Here is a 19,505-nt window from a genome sequence, read left to right on the forward strand (position 1 = left end):
TAAACCAAGAGCCAAGGAAAAAGTAAGCTGAGCTCCTATACTCTCTGGTTCAACACCCCTTTTACATATGAGGGACAAACAGGAAACAAAAACAGCAGCAGTCAGTAAAATACGTTCCTACCTTCCCTTGTTCCTTCCTTTCTCCTCCATTTACTCCGCTCTGTTCGCCCGCAATTATTCAGGGCCTCTCTCCTTACTCCTTTCTTTCTTTCAGGGGGACGAAGGCCTCCTCTAGGAAGGCAACTCTGTGGCTTCCCAAGTGCACCCCCTCACACCTTCTGCACCCGGAACAAACCTCAGGGTTAGTCGGTAGCCCAATAGATCCTAGGCCCCTAGACCCTTCTTGTGTCACTGTGGGTAGTAGCTTATCCCAGCCTTGCCCTTGCCGTATCCTGCTGTGGAGGTGCCAGGCCAGGTGTAGCCCACACTTCGAGCCGCCTCCCCTCCTAGCACTCCTGGCAGAGAAACTTCCCAAGGGCGCTCCAAACCCCAAACTCGGCACTGGACGCGGTTTCCTCTCCACCGCTAGCGTGTCCGTGCTTCTGCTTGGGCTCCCGCTGTGTTGCGCTACGTGCTGTCGTCACAGCGCACCTCCCCCCCAACAGCTCTCTCCCCTATGTAGTAAATTAGTAGTGTGTATAAATATAAAAATATAGAAAAACATCGAGACTGATCACCCCTGGTACCATCACCGCTGCTGTAATAGGGAAACTATTGTTTACGTGACCTGTAAACAAATCTAGTGAGTAACCAATGGGGAGCTGACAAGCTTGTCACACCCCTCTGACCTATTGTCTTCTATGTTCACATATACATTACATACATATTGTTATCATAACATTCCAATGTCTTATACGCATATGGGCAATTACTGACTTAGAGTTTAGCAAAATCATCCCCTGTCAATAAAACCAAAAAGGTAATTTCCACTCACGATAATACATCTGGGGGTGTTGTCTATACTCATCACACACTCTATGTCACCGCCCATAACAGGGCGTATATATACCTGTCAAAACAAACAACATCAGTGTCAAGACAAAACCATCTTTATTGCCCGTACATACACCAATCATCATATTGAACCATAAAATGAGTGTGCATAATATGTACTTGACGTCTGATCAAATGACAAACATAACCAGTGTCTGGCATATCTATCGTAACAATGTGAAATTGATCCGGTAATCTCACCTCCTGTGGGCGTGTACATCTGTATATTACAATGATTGATGTCTGTCATCCTGCCTCGCAGTGTTCAAGTTATTAAAAACACCACAAAGAAACACAAAAAGACATCGTCCTAGTCTCTAACTGTTAATCCTCAGCTGAGTATGGGTAGCAGAATAAAAAACTAACCATTACTTATCCATATCTGACGGTCGTTGTCATGGTAACTCCAAACAACAGAATACTCTAAATTGTGTTATATATAACGGAAAAAACGACAATGACGACCTAATCATATTCAACTAAGGTTATCTTGGTGGTTGGGTACTACACCACGATCCAATTGTGCAGTGTATAACCAATTTATGAAGTGCATTCAATCCAAAACTGTTTATGTGTAGCATAGGTTAACAGGCACTCCAGGTCATCAACGTATCACAAATCATGTAGTGTGTATCACCACATCCATACCTCCCACACAGATGATCTTAACAGATCTAGAACAAACTACATCAATATAATGTCACAGATAGAAAAGTGCCGGGAAAAACTAACAATCAAATTGTACCAACACTGCTACACCCCATAATGACCTTTTTGGCAGGGGATGATTTTTGCTAAACTCTAAGTCAGTAATTGCCCATATGCGTATAAGACATTGGAATGTTATGATAGCAATATGTATGTAATGTATATGCGAACATAGAAGACAATAGGTCAGAGGGGTGTGACAAACTTGTCAACTCCCCATTGGTTACTCACTAGATTTGTTTACAGGTCACGTAAACAATAGTTTCCCTATTACAGCAGCGGTGATGGTACCAGGGGTGATCAGTCTCAATGTTTTTCTATATTTTTATATTTATTCACACTATTAATTTACTACATGGGTGTTCACTTTGTTTTTCATACTATTTGATGATGTTTAACACTTAACGATACATATAAGACAGGCATATGATGTCATTAATTGATTACACACCAGGACAGCTGTGATTGGCTGAATAATGGGAGGAGGGCCACAGAGAGCAATAAAAGGCTTGGTTTGATCACTTGTTTTTTTGTCAGAGGAAGGGACTATTTGTGTCCTGAAACGTCACATTAAAGAAAATACTTGTTGTCACAGTTGGCTGAAGTCCAGTGAGTGCTTATTTCAAAACAGTGTTATCAAGAGTCACAACACCCTGGCAGTTGTGGATAGTTGGTGAGAGTGCACACACCTGGATTGTACATATATATATATATATATATATATATATATATATATATCCTCCGTGTGTGTCTGCACTCCCAATGCTGTGTAGTCATCAACCAGGGTGCAAAGTCAAACAAGTATACAGTCTATATCCAATAAAGGACTGCACTCACTGGATTTAGTTTCAGAAACCTTCAAATCTTTATTGTGGTAACGTTTCGGGGTTCGCAGACCCCTTCCTCAGACCAGACAACAGTGCAAGTGAACAAAGTGTGCAATATATAGCACTAGCCCCACCCATCACAAACATCAAAATTGCGCCAAAAATCCATCACCATGGTAACACACAAACAAGGCCCCATGACCATACCACCAGAAAACACAATCAAAATACAAAATAAAACAAACTGCATATGCAAGTATTTTGCATAACCTCATAGTTGAACACTAATATGTACAATCATCAGTAGTAGTAGATATTCAGTAGTTACAATAGAATCACTGTAATTAGTATATTTAGACAAGCAATGATGGAAAACACACTAATCAAATAATCAAATAATCAAAGTAAACATCATGCAAGAAGAGGAATCTATCTATCAGTTGCACTGTTTAAAAACATATCCACCTCCCTGTATCCAGTTACAGGACTCAATCTTAAGGAAATATACACATAAGCCATATCATATAAACATTGCAACATAGATTAGGCATTTAAACTTCTAGCATTTGAACTAGATGAAAAATAAACAAATAATAAAAAGTCAATCAGATATATATAGATATATATGAGGTCTGTTACTGCTAATTCAATGTCCCCCATATTTATCCCAAGGCTTGCTATGACCAATCCTATGTAAAAGTATGTGAGCTATAAGTACTAATCTGACATTCTGGCAGATACAAATATACAAAAATACAAAATTGTCAAGCCCCCTGGGCGCGCAGAGCAATGTGTTGTGTCCCATGCGAGTTGAATATAACAAAAAGGCCCGTAGTTCCCAGTGTCAGGGTTCTATGCAGGATGTCTTAGCCGGTGTATTATACCCTAGTGTTGGGAGCTAAGATAGATGTAAACATGGGTGCGTGTATTTACCTATGTAGCAAGTCTGTGTACCGAGTCTGTAGTGCATCAGTGAAACAGGCGCGGCTCAACCCGGTATAGCGTGAGTGAGCTTGGAGCACGACCGCATGGCTAATTAGCATAGCCTGTCAGTCAGTCAATGGGCGTAGCTAGGTCACGGAGTGACAGCGGAGCCTGTGATTAGAGTTATGCCGGGCTGCTACTATACCTATCTCAACTGAGCTTCTTTGTGAGCCCCAAGAAAATCAAAGCTAGTATATCAGGCTTATATTAAATGGTCACATAGGTCTTAAATATGGTCTATTGTGAATAAGTATGTATAATCATATGTGTGCCTAAACATCAGAGCATTTGGTGGGAGCTATAAAAAAACGCTGTGTGCGTGATAATGGGAGGCAGGCAGATTCAGGATAAGACGAACCTAGAGCAACACGGATTTACTGCTTAAAACGTGAATCATTAGAAATTAAAAGATAAAAAATATAAAAAATTAAAAATAACCAAATTAATATTAAACCGTTAGTGAATAAATTAAATTAAATCAATAGCCAGCCTGCATCACAGGCCAAGTAGAGAAAAAAGGGGGGTAGTTGGGTACTGCCATCATGGGTCTTACATGCTCATAAGAGCCACTAGGGTGTAATTTATATGAATGTTAGATCATGCACCACAGATATTATTACGGGGTAATTCTATTTAGAATAGGCACCATAGTAACAGTTTGACGAATGGTATACCATAGTTCAATGGTCTAATACCCCTACAGGTCCTCCCAAATGTAACATGTATAAAACATACTTGTGCCCGAGAAGGTCACTCGTACAGTAGGATCTCAATACAGATATCATTGACCCCCTGTATACATATGGCAATCAAGTTGAGTTAGAGAGACACAATCAAAAGAGGGCACGCTACAGGTAGACATTTCAGTTGAGCCAAAATTTGCAGAGAATAGCAAAAGACAGAAAATATCAAAAAATCAAAAAATATATATCAAGGCAATATCAAGATGCTAAATGCACAGCGCCTACGGGTCACCATATCAAAAATGTATAGTACAAGTGCACCCTAACCAGCATATATAATACACTAAGTGCTGTCAATACGAATACATTGTTGTGCACAAGGACATATACAGCTATGGTGAGTCAAGGCATCAGAGGAAACAGTGCCAATCATTCGACATGTTTAATCCTCTGGGGTAGATGGTATCTAGTCTATGGATCCATCTAGCCTCCATCTGCAAGAGTGTCCTGCCCCGGTCACCCCCACGCCTGAGGGGGGGGACGTGGTCAATTAAAATGAAGCGTAAATCTGTTACCTTGTGGCCTGCTTGCACGAAATGTCTTGCCACCGGTTGATCCGAGGTCCCTTTGTCGATAGCAGTTCTTATCGCCGAGCGATGGTTTGCCATTCTTAAGCGTGCGTTGTCTGTTGTTTTGCCAACATAAAAACGTCCACAGCAACAGCTCAGTAGGTATACGACATGGCTTGTTGTACAGGTGATGAAGTGCTTTATAGTGAATTTCTGGGTAGTATGGGGGTGTCTGAATACTTTGCATGGGATCATACCGCTGCAAGTTGTGCAGCCCTTGCATCTGTAACAACCCATTTTGTTAGTTCTAAGCCATTTCTTGGTGTAACTATGTTGAGGATCTGTTTGCATAAGTATGTCCCTTAGACTTCTACCCCGTCTATAGCCCATGATTGGTGGATCCATATGCCCAAAGGGTAGTGTCCGGTCTGTGCCCAGAATCTCCCACCTGTTACGAATTGAATCTGCCAATGGTTTCTTTCCTCTGTCAAAGGTGGTTGTAAAGACCATCCTTGGGGTCTCTTTCCTAGTGATTGCTGGAGTGTCTTGTGCCATGTTTGTTTCAATTTCCTCTCTCACCTTCTTAATCAGGTTATCCTTATATCCCCTTTGTTGGAATTTCTCAGCCATCTGGTCCAGTTGGAGATCTCTATTTGTGGTCTCCGTGTTGTTTCGTACAACCCGTATCAGCTGTGATTTAATTATTGCCTTCCGGGTATGTGGGGGGTGATTGCTTGTGGCTTCTAGCAATGAGTTTCGGTCAGTAGGTTTAGAGAAAAGGGTTGTGAAAAGTCTATCATGTTTCTTATAAATCCGTAAATCAAGGAAATCTATCTTCTCTGGATCATATTTCAACTCAAATTTGATTGGGTTTGGTAGTGCATTGAGTTCGGTTACCCATTCAGTGAGGAGTCCCACTGGTCCATGCCACACAAAGAAGACATCATCAATGTACCTTCTATAGTGTCTTATCATTCCATGATTGAACACATCCATGACGTCTCTTTCAAATTGCTGCATGTAAAGGTTTGCATACGACGGTGCCATATTAGATCCCATGGCTGTCCCTGTCAGTTGCTGGTAGAAAGTATCTTCAAAGCGAAAATAGTTCAATTTTAGACATTTCTCAAGAAGATTTAGGATAAAGGTTGTGGGTGGTCCTATGTATGGGTACTGGTCCAATGCTGCTGCAATTGCATTTATACCCCCGGCATGAGGGATCACCGTGTACAAACTTCTCACATCCATAGTTACCAGGATATCATCCTGGGTGATACCCTCCACAGTGTTAAGTATCTTAATAAGTTCACCTGAGTCTTTGATGTAGGAGTCCATGGATCTAACGATAGGTTGTAGAACTACATCAACATATTGAGCCAATGGTTGTAGCAGAGAGCCCCTTGCGGAGACTATCGGTCTTCCAGGTGGGTTTATTTGGTCCTTGTGTATTTTTGGCAGGGTATAAAGTATCGGATGGATGGGATGTATAGTGCAGAGGAAGTCAAATTCATCCTGATCAATCCACTTAAGTTGTAATGCTTCTGTCAGTGTTGTATCAATCTCCATTTTGAATTCTTCAGTGGGGTTCCAGGTGAGTTTTTTGTATGTCACTCCATCATTGAGTTGCCTCAGTATTTCTGTCCGGTACTGCGTATAATTCATAATGACAATGGCCCCACCCTTGTCAGCCGGGCGTATGACAATATCAGGGTCAGAGGAGAGTGTCTTTATTGCCAATCTCTCTGTCTTGGTTAAGTTTGGACGATGAAATTCATTGTTACATTGTCCAGAATCCTTGGAAATTAGCCTAGTAAAAGTTTTGATACTAGTTCCACAGGTGTTAGGTTCAAATTTACTTTTGGCTCTAAATCTCTTGCGCTCTGTGTCCGCATTTAGATCTTTGAAATGTTCTTTAAGTTTTAGATTCCTCTGGAATTTTTGTATATCAAGGTACGTATCAAAGTCATTGTGTTTAAATGTGGGGATGAAGGTAAGGCCTTTGTTGAGAAGGCTATTTTCATCAGCCGTCAATGTCCTGTCACTGATGTTAATGACAATATCCAGTTTCTCTACCTGGGTGGTAGGGGTGGTCTTCTTGCCACAGTAGTTCCCCCTCCTCGGGTGCGGCCTCGGCCTCGGCCTCTTGTGTTGGCTGATCTGGTTGTGACCCCTAAAAAATGTGAGTTAGAAGTAGATGGTACCTGATCTGTATTTCCTTGTTCCACATAGTTAGCCTCATTATCTGATCCTGAGCTGCTGTCAACTGTGTTTAAGAATCTGGACCGGTATTGTCGCTGTCGTCTTGGTCTTTGTGTGTTTCTCTGTTGATTGCTACCATGTAGCCAATAGTAGACTTTTTTCTCCTTATAGTCATTGTCCACAGTGGTGATCTTCTGATTCTTAAAGGCCATGAGTTCTTTCTTGTACTCATTTACTTGTTTGCCGATCTTTTCCATCCATGCATTGTCAGGATCATCCATGAGTACTTGCAATTTCTGGTTGTTAAATATAGTTAGTTCTTCTCTGACTGTAGCCAAAATGTTTGTACATTCCTCAATGACAAGTAGAATCAGGTCCATTGAACACTTGTTAAGAATCTGACACCAGCGTAGGCAAAAGTTTTTATTATTCCTGCCTATAGTTGGCTGGTTCCTGATCCTGAATCCCCTTGGAAATACTGAGGCAACTCAATGATGGAGTGACATACAAAAAACTCACCTGGAACCCCACTGAAGAATTCAAAATGGAGATTGATACAACACTGACAGAAGCATTACAACTTAAGTGGATTGATCAGGATGAATTTGACTTCCTCTGCACTATACATCCCATCCATCCGATACTTTATACCCTGCCAAAAATACACAAGGACCAAATAAACCCACCTGGAAGACCGATAGTCTCCGCAAGGGGCTCTCTGCTACAACCATTGGCTCAATATGTTGATGTAGTTCTACAACCTATCGTTAGATCCATGGACTCCTACATCAAAGACTCAGGTGAACTTATTAAGATACTTAACACTGTGGAGGGTATCACCCAGGATGATATCCTGGTAACTATGGATGTGAGAAGTTTGTACACGGTGATCCCTCATGCCGGGGGTATAAATGCAATTGCAGCAGCATTGGACCAGTACCCATACATAGGACCACCCACAACCTTTATCCTAAATCTTCTTGAGAAATGTCTAAAATTGAACTATTTTCGCTTTGAAGATACTTTCTACCAGCAACTGACAGGGACAGCCATGGGATCTAATATGGCACCGTCGTATGCAAACCTTTACATGCAGCAATTTGAAAGAGACGTCATGGATGTGTTCAATCATGGAATGATAAGACACTATAGAAGGTACATTGATGATGTCTTCTTTGTGTGGCATGGACCAGTGGGACTCCTCACTGAATGGGTAACCGAACTCAATGCACTACAAAACCCAATCAAATTTGAGTTGAAATATGATCCAGAGAAGATAGATTTCCTTGATTTACGGATTTATAAGAAACATGATAGACTTTTCACAACCCTTTTCTCTAAACCTACTGACCGAAACTCATTGCTAGAAGCCACAAGCAATCACCCCCCACATACCCGGAAGGCAATAATTAAATCACAGCTGATACGGGTTGTACGAAACAACACGGAGACCACAAATAGAGATCTCCAACTGGACCAGATGGCTGAGAAATTCCAACAAAGGGGATATAAGGATAACCTGATTAAGAAGGTGAGAGAGGAAATTGAAACAAACATGGCACAAGACACTCCAGCAATCACTAGGAAAGAGACCCCAAGGATGGTCTTTACAACCACCTTTGACAGAGGAAAGAAACCATTGGCAGATTCAATTCGTAACAGGTGGGAGATTCTGGGCACAGACCGGACACTACCCTTTGGGCATATGGATCCACCAATCATGGGCTATAGACGGGGTAGAAGTCTAAGGGACATACTTATGCAAACAGATCCTCAACATAGTTACACCAAGAAATGGCTTAGAACTAACAAAATGGGTTGTTACAGATGCAAGGGCTGCACAACTTGCAGCGGTATGATCCCATGCAAAGTATTCAGACACCCCCATACTACCCAGAAATTCACTATAAAGCACTTCATCACCTGTACAACAAGCCATGTCGTATACCTACTGAGCTGTTGCTGTGGACGTTTTTATGTTGGCAAAACAACAGACAACGCACGCTTAAGAATGGCAAACCATCGCTCGGCGATAAGAACTGCTATCGACAAAGGGACCTCGGATCAACCGGTGGCAAGACATTTCGTGCAAGCAGGCCACAAGGTAACAGATTTACGCTTCATTTTAATTGACCACGTCCCCCCCCTCAGGCGTGGGGGTGACCGGGGCAGGACACTCTTGCAGATGGAGGCTAGATGGATCCATAGACTAGATACCATCTACCTCAGAGGATTAAACATGTCGAATGATTGGCACTGTTTCCTCTGATGCCTTGACTCACCATAGCTGTATATGTCCTTGTGCACAACAATGTATTCGTATTGACAGCACTTAGTGTATTATATATGCTGGTTAGGGTGCACTTGTACTATACATTTTTGATATGGTGACCCGTAGGCGCTGTGCATTTAGCATCTTGATATTGCCTTGATATATATTTTTTGATTTTTTGATATTTTCTGTCTTTTGCTATTCTCTGCAAATTTTGGCTCAACTGAAATGTCTACCTGTAGCGTGCCCTCTTTTGATTGTGTCTCTCTAACTCAACTTGATTGCCATATGTATACAGGGGGTCAATGATATCTGTATTGAGATCCTACTGTACGAGTGACCTTCTCGGGCACAAGTATGTTTTATACATGTTACATTTGGGAGGACCTGTAGGGGTATTAGACCATTGAACTATGGTATACCATTCGTCAAACTGTTACTATGGTGCCTATTCTAAATAGAATTACCCCGTAATAATATCTGTGGTGCATGATCTAACATTCATATAAATTACACCCTAGTGGCTCTTATGAGCATGTAAGACCCATGATGGCAGTACCCAACTACCCCCCTTTTTTCTCTACTTGGCCTGTGATGCAGGCTGGCTATTGATTTAATTTAATTTATTCACTAACGGTTTAATATTAATTTGGTTATTTTTAATTTTTTATATTTTTTATCTTTTAATTTCTAATGATTCACGTTTTAAGCAGTAAATCCGTGTTGCTCTAGGTTCGTCTTATCCTGAATCTGCCTGCCTCCCATTATCACGCACACAGCGGTTTTTTATAGCTCCCACCAAATGCTCTGATGTTTAGGCACACATATGATTATACATACTTATTCACAATAGACCATATTTAAGACCTATGTGACCATTTAATATAAGCCTGATATACTAGCTTTGATTTTCTTGGGGCTCACAAAGAAGCTCAGTTGAGATAGGTATAGTAGCAGCCCGGCATAACTCTAATCACAGGCTCCGCTGTCACTCCGTGACCTAGCTACGCCCATTGACTGACTGACAGGCTATGCTAATTAGCCATGCGGTCGTGCTCCAAGCTCACTCACGCTATACCGGGTTGAGCCGCGCCTGTTTCACTGATGCACTACAGACTCGGTACACAGACTTGCTACATAGGTAAATACACGCACCCATGTTTACATCTATCTTAGCTCCCAACACTAGGGTATAATACACCGGCTAAGACATCCTGCATAGAACCCTGACACTGGGAACTACGGGCCTTTTTGTTATATTCAACTCGCATGGGACACAACACATTGCTCTGCGCGCCCAGGGGGCTTGACAATTTTGTATTTTTGTATATTTGTATCTGCCAGAATGTCAGATTAGTACTTATAGCTCACATACTTTTACATAGGATTGGTCATAGCAAGCCTTGGGATAAATATGGGGGACATTGAATTAGCAGTAACAGACCTCATATATATCTATATATATCTGATTGACTTTTTATTATTTGTTTATTTTTCATCTAGTTCAAATGCTAGAAGTTTAAATGCCTAATCTATGTTGCAATGTTTATATGATATGGCTTATGTGTATATTTCCTTAAGATTGAGTCCTGTAACTGGATACAGGGAGGTGGATATGTTTTTAAACAGTGCAACTGATAGATAGATTCCTCTTCTTGCATGATGTTTACTTTGATTATTTGATTATTTGATTAGTGTGTTTTCCATCATTGCTTGTCTAAATATACTTTAAGCTACTTAAACTGGATCAGTAACTAATTACAGTGATTCTATTGTAACTACTGAATATCTACTACTACTGATGATTGTACATATTAGTGTTCAACTATGAGGTTATGCAAAATACTTGCATATGCAGTTTGTTTTATTTTGTATTTTGATTGTGTTTTCTGGTGGTATGTTCATGGGGCCTTGTTTGTGTGTTACCATGGTGATGGATTTTTGGCGCAATTTTGATGTTTGTGATGGGTGGGGCTAGTGCTATATATTGCACACTTTGTTCACTTGCACTGTTGTCTGGTCTGAGGAAGGGGTCTGCGAACCCCGAAACGTTACCACAATAAAGATTTGAAGGTTTCTGAAACTAAATCCAGTGAGTGCAGTCCTTTATTGGATATAGACTATATATATATATATATATATAAAGAAGCATGTAGAGAAGCAGCACACACCATCAAGAAAATACCCTGGTTCAATATATATATATATATATATATATATATATATATATATATATATATATATATATATATATATATATATATATATATACAGTATATAGTTCCAATATGATGACAGCACTCACTGGATTTATAAAAAGTAAAAATTAACTTTTATTGAGAGACCTAGGTTAAAAAAGGGGAAAGTCCATGACATTTCGATGCCCAACTGGCATCTTTATCAAGTGTTCCTTGTTCTTAGGTCAGAGATATCACATGATACCTTAAAGGAAGTCGAGTTGTCATCATATTGGAGCTATAGCTATTGGAAAAGGACTAGCACCCTGGTTGTTGCTATTTAAGCTGGATAGAATGAGTGCAGATCCTATTGGAATTTTATATATATATATATATAATAAAAAGTATATTAGCCTGTATGTGAAGAACAGTCGAATGTGAAAAGTTCGTAACTCCTGTCGGGTTAGGCTTTTGTCTTTTGCATTCTCCATTGACTTCTATGGGGAGAGGTTAATGAGGTTTAGATATTTGGTTAGCACATGTCAGGTTCCTCTCACACACAAATGTTTTTCTTTCAACTTGTAATACGCGCGATAGCCAACACATGCTAAAAGCCTTCGTCAAGCAAAGTTTACGCTTGAGCGGAAGCACTAAATAACGATCCACTAGTAACCTAGCCTTATTTTAGCTAATTGTTGCCTCATATATTTCTCACAATGGAAGGACAAAGATGAATGGAGGGGTTATGCACTGCATACAATATTTGGAGAACATAGCAATAGGAAGACATCAAGCTAAAAACTACCCCTTAAAATGTGCTCCCCAAATCTTGCAGCCCTAGGCACAGGCCTAGTTTGTCTAGGTCAAAACCGAAGCAGTAGCACACATTCAATACCATTGAGCTACAATTTTTAAAATGATGAGTAGCACACATAAACTAGAGGCAACACTCTCTGCTGCACATATTCTCCCTGATATTACAACTCAGTTTTTTTTAGCTTACTATTGAGCTGATTTGAGTGCATACAATCAAACAAGTTATCTAATCTCGATTTAGATTATATTTAATTTGTGCACATGTTGCATAGATTAACACTGTGGTGTAATGGTGTAATTAGTATAACTTTTTATTCATTTAAAAATACATTTTATATTTATAACCAAGTGAACTGATCATAAACTGGTATGTTAATATTGGGGGGGAGGCTTTAGAAACAGCCATAAATCCCCTGGGGAAAAATGTGTTTTAACAAGTATAAGTATGTAGAATATGAAAAGGCCAATTTTCCTACAAATGCTGCCAGAAAGGGGTTTTCTTATGAATTGGAACACTGCTGTTTATTTGTCCCCACGATAAGAAAATGCCACAAATTCATTTGAAAACCTTTTGATAAATAGGTTATCATAGGGTTTTTAAATTGATTAATGGCTTTGAATTTCAAAATCTCATGAAAATTAAATTCAATGCAATTTGCAGGAAAATGTTGACTGCAATGGGGAATAATGACTGGAAATATAAATAATATACCTTACACTACTGTACATGTAAATACTCTAAGTTTAGACACAAAGCTTTCCAATAGTTGCTCCTTAATGGTGTTTCAGGAAGAATAGAGTAAATTATTAGGAAAGGGATATTTTTCAACTCAAACATTGCAAACCAGTCTACCTTACCACTCCTACATGTCTACTTGAACCATACAATTTGCTCAAAGATTTCAGTTTGTATATTTTGACAACTTTTTTATGTCACATTTGGAATGTGAATACCTACAGCATAGGGATGTATTGTAGTCTTAGTTAAAATTTGAATTTTTATACTGTATTGTAGACATTGCAACTTTCTCAGAAGCCCAAAAATGTATTAATGACCTGGTCAAATCCTATTAGTGTTAGTCAATTTGATTTGACACAGAAACAGAAATCTCCAACTCAAAGTGTTTCCACTGGAGCAGAGGATTATGAGTATGGCTATGTAAACGTTTTGCTTCCAAATAGTCAAAGTCAGGAAGGATAGTTTTATTTTCCGGTTATGTAACGTTTGAACAAATATTTTAGGGAATATTTTGTCCTTAAAGGGACAGTGTACTTGAAATTTTTTATTGTTTAAAAAGATAGATAATCCCTTTATTACTTGTTCCCCAGTTTTGCATAACCAACACTGTAAAATTAATATTTTTTTACCTCTTTTATCTAAGCCTCTGCAGACTGCCCCTTTATATCAATTTTTGACAGACTTACATTTTAGTCAATCAGTGTTGACTGATGGGAGTAAGCCCAATTTTATCTATATGACACACATGAACTAACACTGTCTAACTGTGAAAAATGGCTTAGAAATAAGTTTGAGCATATGTAGGTTTAGCTTTTAACAAAGAATACCAAGAGAACAAAGCATTATGATGATTTAAGTGAATTGGAAAGTTGTTTAAAATTGCATGCCCTATCTGAATCATGAAAGTTTAATTTTGACTTGACTGTCCCTTTAATAGCTAGTACACTGTTATTAAGAAATCTTTGATACATCTTACCTCTTGAAAGTTAATGAAATAAAACACTTTAAGAGCTCCATGTATTAATCAGCGTAAGCTGTTACGAAACCCTTGCGGGGCAGGTTCGTATATATATGTAAGCCTGCTTCCCATAATGTAAGAAGCAGCGGTCATTAGACCACTGCATCTTACACTCTACTCCAATTCTGAGGTGGCGAGGAGAAATCACTGAGCGTTCGCTCCGGGTGAGTGACAGTCCCTTCTGTGACACAACTGGTCGAGCAAGAGAAGGGGCGGGCTTTACACGCTCACTCGAGCGTGTAATAATACATACGGACAGCTGATCCTGCTCGCCCACTGCCCATATGTAGCACAGGCGAGCGGACAACTTCTCGAGTTGAGAAGCTTGTCTGTTCGCCTTTTAGTACATAATGATTATTATGTATAGTAAAATGTATATTTTTTTCTCCTTTTCCTCTAATTTATGTTTAAATCTTTTTTATTATGGGTAACCGCAATACAATAATAAACTTCACATCTGTGGAACAACCATTTTACATATAACTTAACATTTAAGGAAGGATGATTAAGTAGAAAGTGTTATAGTATATGAATTGAATATCTATATCTTTATGCAGGAGTTTCAATTTCACTAGCCGACCTGAGCTCTTGTGTTGTCCAGCATCTTCATATCAATAAGTCTCTAAGTGTATATTGAATCATGCCTTCCCTCCGTTTCCAGGTGACTCCAAGATGTGTTAGCACATGTTTACCAATTTTCCTAAAACTATAACGGAAGAGTACATAAAATTCTATATCATTAACAAAATAAATGTAACAATTAACAAGACCTAAACTGTTCTCTTTACAGTCTCTCTAGATTTCTTGACACCAGCTTAGGTATAGAAAAACAAAAAACAAAACAAAAAGGGAAAAATAGAAAAAAGGTGAGATGGATTGCCGGGAGTCTCCTCTTTTCCTCTCTCCCCAGGTCAGTCGTCAAATCCCCTTTCCTCCAAACCACAAGAAACTATCTCAGTCTAAGTGGTTGATGGTCTGTTCAGTTTCCAGTAAAACCAGACCTTTTCAAATTGTGCTTGTGTGTCTAGCATCTGTGAAGCGGATTCGTATATTCAGTATGTTAGGGGAATTTTATTATAAACTTCCTCCCAAGGGGGCGCTGAGGTTTTCCAGTATTTTGCAATAAAGGTTCTAGTGACCGTACAAATTATTCTAATAAATGTATTTATCTGCTTGTTGAACTGAGGTAATGGAATATGTAGGAGAGCTTGCATCGGGGTCAACTGAATGTGATCATCCAGAACAGAGCTGAGTAGACCGGATGTTTTAGTCCAGATGTCTCTCACCGTCCCACACTCCCACCACATATGACAATATGAGCCTATTTCCCCACATCCTCTATAGCAAGACCTATTATGACTAGATGACATGTGGGCAGTTTTCACTAGAGTCAAGTACCATCTAAACATTGTCTTGGTTGTATTCTCCCTCAAGTCGGCACTTAATAGTCCTTTACAGGCTGAATTAAATGTGTCGTCCCACCATTTTTTATCTTTGCACATATTTAAATCTCTCTCCCAGTTCAGGATCAGGTTAGGTTTAAGTGAATTGTTAATTGCTTGGATCTGTAAGTACAATTTGGAAATGACACCCTTAGATCTATGTGTGGATTTAAGTAAACTCTCCAGGGCCGTGGTTATGTTGGGTTGAAGGTCTCTAATATATTCATGGATTGCAGAATTGACTTGGAGGTATTGGAACCATTGTAGTTTTACTGAGTATAATAGGGTCTGGATCTGATTGAAAGTCTTAGGTTTTCTACCAGTTAACCAATCTGCAACTCTATAGAGGCCCTTATTGGCCCATTTGTCTACTATATTTTGTAACTCTTTAGGAAGTAGATATCTAATTGGACATACTAATGTTTGGTTAAATAAAAGGTTCTGTCTTTTAGTCAAGAAAGACCATATTTCAATAGTGTGTTGTGTGACCTGCAAACCTGGTTTGTCTGAGAGATCCCTCAATATATGTTTATTCCATAAAATATCATCAGAATAAGGTGTGTCTCTTATCTCTGCCTCTAGATTGGTCCATATGATCCCTTTAACATTACCTCCTACTAATGTCGTCTGTGCCACTCTCGCTGCTCTGTAGTATTCTACTATATTAGGGGCTCCCATTCCACCCAAACTCCTATGCCTTGTAATAAGAGCAGAGTCTATTCAAGCTATTTTATTTTCTCTAATGAAAGTTATTGTCTCCTTGTAGCCTCTTTAGATCATTTAGTGGTACTTTTATGGGGAGAGTCCTAAATAAATATAGTATCCGGGGGAGAATTGACATTTTGACTGTTGCTAGTCTGCCTAACCACGAAAAAGTGTGTGTCTTCCATTTGCGCAAATTTTTCCCAATCTCCTTGTATATAGATTCATAGTTATATTTATATAATTGGTTGATCTGGGGCGTAAGGTGTATTCCCAAATATTTAAGCGAGTGAGTGGCCCATCTTACTTCAAAGTTAATGTCTATAATTTTTTTGGTGTGTTGCGGAAGTCCTAAAGGCAATGCTTCACATTTATCTAGGTTGACTTTATAACCTGATATTTGGGAGAATTGGTCCAAGAGTTTGTATAAGTTGGGTAATGATGTGAGAGGTTTAGTCAGTGTTAGAAGGATATCATCCGCAAAAAGAGTCAACTTGTATTCCCGGTCTTTGACTTTCACCCCTGTAATGTCTATATCTAGTCTGATTTTGGCTGCAAGGGGCTCTATACATATTGCAAAGAGAAGAGGGGACAACGGGCACCCCTGTCTCGTGCCGTTTAGTATGGGGAAAATCTTGGACTTATATCCTGAGACAGACACTTGGGCTGAGGGGTTGGAGTAAATTGCATTTAGGGCTTTAACAAAGCCCCCCCCCCCGAATCCCATCTGCTGTAGCACTGCGGACATGTATTTCCAGTCCACTCTATCAAATGCCTTCTCCGCATCCAACGAGAGGAGCAGAGAAGGCACCCGATTTCCCCCCACATATTCTATAAAGTTTAACAGTCGACGCACATATAGAGCCTCTCTATCTTTCACAAAACCCACTTGATCTGGGTGGATCTGCTTTGGAAGAATGTGTTTTAGTCTATTGGCTAGAATCTTCGTCAAGATTTTCAGGTCTTGGTTAATAAGCGATATAGGGCAGTAATTTGCACAAATTTTGTGATTTTTACCAGGCTTAGGGATCACTATTATTTTTGCTTGTAACATATCTTTCAGAATGGTGTTTCCTTCCAAAATAAAATTACAGAAATCTGTGAGGTGTGGGGTTAGTATTTCTTTAAAAGCTTTATAGTATTCCCCCGCAAACCCATCTGGTCCTGCTGCCTTCCCCACTTTGAGATCCTTTATGACCATTAAGACCTCTGCCCTTGTAATTGGAGCATTTAGTGTATCGTTGTCCTCTTTTGTAAGTAAGTGTAAGTCAGCTTCCCTCAGAAACTTTGCTGTTTGAGACTCTAAGGTATTTGAGTGTATTACTTTATTACTGTCGTACAGATTTCTGTAGAATTCTGCAAATGCATCTGCTATATGTTGTGGATGGGACACGGAGGTGTCGTTTGCCAATAAAATAGAAGGAATAATAGATGCCTAGATCTATCGGGTTTGTTCGCATGGATGTAATACTGTGTGTTTAATCTCTGGATTGCTCTAATTGATTGGTTGTTTAATATGCTAGCTAAATTGTCTCTTTTAGCTGTGAGGGTAGAGAAAACTTCCTTTTTTTGTGTGAGTTTGTGTTGTTTCTCTAGTTCAGAAATTTCTTTGTGTAATTGTGCTAACTGAGCTTTGTACTGTTTGTTCCTATTGGACTTGTCTTGAATGAGTAATCCTCGTATGTATGTTTTATGTGCTGCCCAAGGGGATATAGGATTAGAAGTGGATCCTTTATTGAGTTCATAAAAAAAAGGTTAATAATTTGGCGTGTTTATTCTTATGTATAGGGTTTTTTAGATGTGATGGGTCATAGGTCCAAGTTCTGGTTCTTTGAATGTCTACAAACCCCTCCAAGTGTAGGGAGAGTATTGAGTGGTCTGACCACACACATGTCTGAATTGACGAGATCTGGAGAAGTGGTTGTAAGACCTGGCTAATATATATATAAAATCTAATCTCGTGTACTGCTTATGGGCTGCCGAATAGAAAGTGGTGTCCAGGGTCTTACCATACAGTGTGTACCATGAGTCAAATAATGCGTGTGGAGCTAAATGTTCCTGAATAGAGTTCACTATCCTATTGTGTCTAGTTTTTTTAGCTGTAAGTTTAGTTTTAGTCTCTACAAATTTGGTCATGGTAATGTTGAAATCTCCTGCCAATATGATTTTATGTTGGGACCAGTTAGTGAGCAGGTTAGATACGTGGCTAAAGAAAGAATGTTGGTTATCGTTGGGGGCATATATATTGCATAAAATAACACTAGATTCTCCAAACTGGCCTTTAACTATAAGATATCGCCCCTCTCTATCCACAATAGTAGATTCGTGTTTGAAAGCAAGATTAGCGTGGACAAGAATCGACACCCCTCGTTTCTTAGTTTCAGTGGTTGCGTGATAATGTTGTGTGAAACTTCTGGCCCAGTATTTTGGGATTATATCTCTAGTAAAGTGAGTCTCCCGGAGAAATAAAATATTGGCCCCTAAAAGATGATATTGGGACATAGCTGTGCGTCTTTTAATATTGGTGTTTAAACCCATCACATTGTGAGATATAAGGTGTATTTTTGGGATCATGGAGTAAGTGTAGTGTGATGCACAATCTTTGTCAACATAGAAACATAAATTTTTAATACATACAACCCTGAGAGGGTGGGTGGCTCCACCGAGAAGACCTTAAGGTGTAGTTCTGACCTGGGGGGAGGGACAGTCCCGGCATCCTTGAGAAAAATAGAAAATGTGAATAAAAAGGAACCTATAAAAAACAAACAAGAAAAACAACATATGTAATAACAGAGTTTACACCTGATCAATAGGTAGATGTCCATTATAACTAATGTCACCTCAGAGTAGGAGGTTGGAGCTGAGTAAAAACAAAAGTTATACTATTAGCTAAAGAGTCAGCAACTTAAAAGCAATTTTAATTTAACTAAACAAGGAATCTAAACAGGAATTAACTAGTATCTCCTTCGAACTAGAGGAGATAAATTATTAATTCTGTCTCTTCTCAAAGGTTGTAGAGTCAAAATTGTCCACTTAAGTTCTCCATCTAGGGAGGACTCAGGGTTTTAGACCGTTAGATAATGACTCTGGGGGAGGAATCCATTCCCCATATGTTGTTGCAGGGATACAAAAGGATGACCTCTTAGATGTCTGCCTTGTATCATTTCTTAGCTCTTTTACGATTTACTTTTGTCCATCTTGATTGCCCAGAGATGCCCGGCATCGGATGTGGCTGGTCTTCAGATTAGATTAGATTAGATTCGTTTTATTGTCATTGTACAAAGTAGGAAAACAGAGACAACGAAATTATATTTGAAAATCTAACCAATCATATACACAGATAGCACTATAATGGTAAGACTAATAGATAGCAAAA

The sequence above is a fragment of the Bombina bombina genome, chromosome 1 (genome assembly GCF_027579735.1).
Source record: "Bombina bombina isolate aBomBom1 chromosome 1, aBomBom1.pri, whole genome shotgun sequence".
Classification (NCBI taxonomy): domain Eukaryota; kingdom Metazoa; phylum Chordata; class Amphibia; order Anura; family Bombinatoridae; genus Bombina; species Bombina bombina.